The sequence below is a fragment of the Echinococcus granulosus genome (genome assembly GCF_000524195.1).
Source record: "Echinococcus granulosus chromosome Unknown EG_S00053, whole genome shotgun sequence".
NCBI classification, from domain to species: Eukaryota; Metazoa; Platyhelminthes; class Cestoda; order Cyclophyllidea; family Taeniidae; genus Echinococcus; species Echinococcus granulosus.
Window position 1 is genome coordinate 294,440 of NW_020170433.1, and position 6,264 is coordinate 300,703.

The following is a 6,264-nucleotide window of genomic DNA, read 5'->3' on the forward strand; positions in this document are numbered from 1 at the left end:
CTCTCTATGACAGGAGCTGTCTTAAATCATTTTTTAGTCCACCCATTTGCATGTGGTGCCCTAATTTACCCCCGAAGATGCAGAAGGAAGTGCCGGTGTCGAAGAGATTTATCAACGTGCAAAAGGAAGACTAGCATTGTCAGTTAACCCTAGCGGTAAGCGGACATTTGTGGGTCTGCGATTGTAATTCCGCCCAATGTCATGGCCTTTGGGTTATGCCAGTATCCCCCACCCCTTCTCTACTTTGACAACACACTTTCTCTCCTCATGTTATTACTTCTTTCGTCCATAGGAAAGACTCGGCAAGCTACACTGGTGCATTACCGCTGTTTGTAAAGCACAATCGTGAATGATTCTTTAAGGCATAGCTTAAAATCCTTCAAATATAGCCTCCGCTTGATCATCACTCGGCGTAGTTGAGTGAGTGCTAAGTCTCGATGCATTTAGCATATACGGCCTCTTTGGCATCTCCGCTGCTTCAGCCATCTACACCCAATGAATGCTCTCCCTCGGTGACATTTTAGCGCAGCACCTTGACAAATTCAGGGTTGGTGTTCCCTTGCAGTGAGCTACACACTGCCACCGGAAATGTGGCGTCCTCAGTCCTCTCTGCAGATGCAAAGGGCGTGCTAGCCGTTTTCTTGTAATCCACACAAAGGAGCTCTTCAAGGCTGTGAACGTAAGCAGAATGTCCTGGCAATGAGATTGTGATTGGAAAGGCAAAGATTCATGTTCAATGTAAGCAAACCTCTTGTTGTAGTACATTCCAGTGAAGATACCCTTGACACATGAAATAGAAGCATGTCACTCGGCTAAAAAATAAACAGTGTAGACATGGCTGCAGGCGACGAATTTGTTGGCTACTTTGAGTGCCCAATACATTAAGGGCTAATATAAGCAGGACCAATTCCTGTCCGACCTAATGATGCTTATCGCCTCCATCAGAGCACACCCCAACTAGTGAAGATGGGGAGAAGCTCTATCACTAATTAAGTAGATTTTCCTTTTTAGGAGGTTTGTCTCCCATCTAAAGTGGGTGGTGAATGACAAGAATGATGCGCTATCGGAATGAGCAGCAGCGGTGGCAATGCCCAGAGTGAGAGCTTTCCCAACTCTCTTCTTAGTGGGCAAGTAGTGTTAGTAGTGCCCTCATTTTCAAATACGTTAGGCACTTTTCACCAAGACTAACCTTTTCCCTTAAAGTTTTCATTTTAGGAATGGTCCACCATTCCACAACAGAAAAAGTGTTCCATGCCAAACACAAATTACCGCAAATCATGTGTAAATGTGTGTCGTGTGAAACGGAATGCAATACCCTGCTGGCATTAATCTCGGTTGCAAACAGGCTTCATTCAACGCCATACTTCTCCTGAATTTGACAGACGTAATGGAGCGCAGCAGGAAGGAAAAGGTGGCTTCTTATTAAAAAGAAAGAACAATTGACACAGTGGTTTTTTAAGCATACAGAGCGAATTCTCGCATCTCCAGTGATCCACTCACCTCTATAGTCTGCACTTATTCTTCAAATTGGGTGAGTCCATAGACGATTGACGCGCAGGTTCCCTCAATTCGGGTAATTTTGAAGGACATACGCAAAGTGTCGAATTTGTGATTAGGACAGGTTGCCTTTAACTTCCCTCTCAAGTAGCAAATCATGCAAATACCGTGATTGAATGTGACCCAAGCATTGATACAAGAAGTGGCGGAGCTAACAAGGCATTGCTTAGTTGCTTTGGCTTGTAGGAAGATGTAATGATGAGAATCAATGACTCAAAGGATAATCTTTGGACGTCTTCCGATTTGAACTATGTCTCTATGCAGTCAGGCGTGTTTCACAGTTCGGTTGGACAGGTAATGATCACGGGTAATTTTGGCGTCTCGAGAACCAGCATCAAGCTCTTAAGACACATGCTTGTTGCCACTAGAAAGAACCTCTACCCATAGGTCGAGCCATCATTTAAGTGTTTGCATTGACTCAATAAAAAGATAGAGTTAGTTGTTCTATTAGCCATTGTTGTACACAGTCATGAGAAAACGCCCTGTCGGACGTCAACAATTAAAGCATTGTTAAAGCTTTGTAGTAGAATTTGGCGCCTCTGTCCAATCAGTTCCGTTTGTTGCACTGACCAACATGGAATTGAAGGTGTGTCATAGCTCAAAGGTTTGTCTGACTCCATCAATGCCATATGTTGCGGACACAGTTGAGGTTTCGCTCTAACCGTTTGGTTAGAGCATAGGCTTTTACCCACTTCAAGCTCATAACTGTCAGTGGTAACTCCATCGGACAGTCCACGTATTGCTTTAATTTATGATGAGATGGATCAGTTTCTAGTCGGAGATTTGGAGGAACGGTTGAAAAATGACTCGTTAACAGGTAAAGAAGCAGTCCTTAAGACACTATTGGGCAATCAAGTGGGAACGTGACAGAGCGGATGACGAGGCGTCAACCGCTTCAGTAAGAGGAAGTAAAAGTGTTTCAGGTGTATTCAAGTCCAAGTTACTCGTAATGGTTTTTTCCAGTCAGCAACTCCAACCACTTAACTTTCAAAAAGAAAAACAAGGATATCCTTATCTAACCTAATCGACAATAAAGGAGCTTTCCACAGTCGCTTCTCACAGATATGCAACGTCAAAGTCATTACTGAATATTGTACTCAACTCGACTCAAAGCTTTGCTTGAACAGGATCGCTATGATGAGCAGATACCTAGGTGAGGTATTGCCATTGTTAAACACAAAATACTACATAGATGCCAATTCGCATTCCACGTTTCTTAAAGCACGATCTATCAAGACCTTGGAAGAAACCTAGACACCAAAACTGCCACTGCTATCACTGCTGCTGCTGCTGTGGCTGTTTGAAGATGGGAAAATACATTTATTCCTAGACCAAGAACAGCCAACTCATCCGAGAGGTGATTTGATAGGATATGTTACTACAACCTAATCAGGACCTCATGTCGCATGTTTGTTGCACCGGTCGCAGGTTGGGAAGTTGGAGTGTTGCGTAAATGGAAGGCATCAGATGTCCGTTTTGCCTTTTTTTTCAGATTGACAATGTAGAGGAGGCACCACTGTGTAATGAAGAGGTAGGCGTATCTCATGTTTGGCATTTACTTTAGCACATTACACCCCTCTCGATTTCTTTACAACCCCTACCATTTCGGTCTCACGGTAATGACTTGATTGCGTTTACATAAATGTTTACAAAAATGGCTCATTAAAGTAGTCGCTCATTAACTGACATTCGCCTTTCTACTTCTGCAAACTCCTTCCCTTCACGTACATAAGTAATCCGTACACTTTCATTCAAATACGGATAGCCGAGAGGTGACACCTTAGCATGGTCCCCTTTCTTGCTTCTTTGCCTCTAATGACCACTCAACCGGTGCAAATGACAGGTGGAAGTTGTTTAAGCGTGTTTTCTGCATTGCAATCCTCCTGATAATGTACATTTCATATCTTCCATAACAACTCCACCTATTCGGCTAATTGGTGATAATTGGAGACCTAGCCATGACAGAAATCGCGTCTCCTTTGTCGTTGCGCAGAGACCCCTCATTCGGAACGCACGATTACGATGGAGCGCGTATTCACGGGGCTATTAGGAGGCGAAAAAGGATGTCGTGTCTCCTCAAATTTACCCTTCCAATGACTACACAATTGCTTACTACGGTCTCCTGCATCTGTATGGCACAATGATTTCACTACCACTGGGGGCATCCAGAGCTCTCTTCCCTTTCTCCAAGATCTGCAGAACTACAGCCACTACATTCTGTACCCAGCTTGCGTCTCTAGGAGATGAACGAAGATGAGCCAAATCTGGTAGGACCTACTAAAGAAAAGGCACTTATTAACTGCAGAGAAAGCGCTCAACGATGAGACGATTGTCACCTTGATTCAATGCTTAAGTTGCATAAAAGGAAGCAGAAATCCAATCCCCTACCACGCTCAGCCTACCTGAAGAAGTTCCAACCTTGACAGGCAAAACATCAGTTCATTTATAATAGTTATTAACTAATAGTCCGCTGGTATGGCAGCCCACAGTCCGGTTCCGTGTTAGACGGCTTCGACACTCACACAAGTCCTTGTCAAGCGTAGCCACTACTGTGGCTACAAACATGCACGTGTCAAGCGTTTCATAGGGACGTAAAAAACTCTTTTTTTATAAAATAATGACGCCCTACTCAAAATACTTCATATTGGATGGTAAATATCTGCAAAGGCTATTAAAACAGTAGGCAGAAATATCGATAAGGTGAGCAAATCAGGAGTTTCATTTAAAAATTACTCGTTTGTGAGATGCAAAAGTTAAAGACCGATTAATTTGTTTACTATTACCATTACGGTGTTGTACCTTTTACCACTGAAGAGAGCTATTTTGTGCATTACTTATGTAAACCAGATAGCAAGGAAGAATGTGGGATGTCTAACTATATCGTGAATACTTACTGTAACTCCCTCTGAATCACTAAAAACCTCCAAATATACACAAGACTGGAGGGGGTCAGCATTATCAAAGTACAGGAGGGTGGAGAGAGCAGCACCAGAGCTCCATGGCACCAGCATGGCACCCATAGTCAATTACAAGATGGGAGCGGTGTCAACTGTATTCTACATAATTCTAGCTTTTCCACCGCATATCCCATTTCTACTTAACTGCAGCAAGTACACATTCTGACCATCTCCATTGCACCTACAGGTTCGGAGGCTTCTCACAGCCCAGGAGCCACCGCATTCACACTCACTCACATCCACTCGTACACATGGTATGCACCTTCATGCATCACACTAACGAATCTACGACGGCAGGTTGCACCCTCTTCGTGCGAACCTAGTAGCAAGTTAACACGATCCACCACTCGACGAGACTCCTCTCCTTGTCGACCCCACACCACCTACGGGCTTGTGCCTACAGACTTCACTCCACCACTTGACCAAATGTTCCACTTGCCGCAACCGTCGGACACTATGCCACGCACACTGTCCATTTGGCCACACAAACTTCGATTGCATTTCCTTTCAAAAATGCAAATAACTTCTCTCATGCATTCTGTCTCCTCCTCAGTACTTCGGCATAAGAGGAGGATGATCCGGCATGATGTTGCGAACTTACCTCATTTCTTTGGGCAGAGCTTCATTGCTATGTACCGGAGAGGGGCAAATGCTCTGCCTTTGTGTGTAGGGCAGGAGTGGACAATATCTCCAATTGTTGCACGGCGTACCTCAACGTGGACATGAGGCAGCAAGGAATGGTGGCCTCAATGCAATGGGAAGGTTTGGATTACGAGGTGGGATCTACAAAGGACGCTGCTTCATAAAAGTTGCTGCAAAGTGCTGAAGCAACTGGTCACGGTGAAATGATGGATTATGTGCAATGCCAACATTGGTGAGGCGATTGCCTCGTCACCTCAGTAAAGTGTAATAACACCACTTCTGCGATGGAAGCGAGTAAAAGAGGAGTTGTGAAGCCAGGTTCCACCTTTCCTCTCATAGACTTGTGATTGTTGGTTAATTCCTCAGTTCCCTCCACCAATACACCAGCAATGTCTACCTCCACGGTCCGCAGTGTTGGTAACATGATAGAGGATCGAAAATGACTACTACGCGATTGCAGGCTCCTCAACCAGTCCGCTCGTCCAGCTGTTGGCATTTCAATGCCATAGCTTCTGCCACAACAGCCGAGAAACGGCTTTGTGCCCTTTCCAACCCCAATGACTTGCACATTAGATAAGGTTGTCTGTATTATAGAGTTTTTCTCCAATCAAAGTAGGTAGACCTTCTCATAACCCTTTTCCACAGTGAGCTCAAGCTTATTTAAATTCACGCCGACCCTCTGAACCAGAATGATACCTTTTAAACTTGAGTATTTGAGAGCAATTAAGGTTGTCAATTAAATGTTGTTGAGTGAGGTCAGACCTCACCACGTGGAGTTAACAGCCGGACTCAGAGACAGGGCTTAGGTCGCGTGTGGCATGTTACGCTGAGTCACAAGCGGGGACCGCATAAGACCTCACCTCCACGCCCCAAAATCAACGCGCATAATCGAAGTTGGTTGGCCAATGCATTACAAATAGCTGTAGTATGTTTGTTGATCCAGTTGATTAATTTTCGAATGAAGATTGCAGAGGACTCACTTGAATGTCCTCTTATCCGATCACAGTGGATCAAAATGGAGTTTGACAAAATCGTTCTGTTTCCCCTATAAGACATACTGATAACACCGACAGCCAGATGAGGCCATAGGGTGTACTAGCGTTGAGGG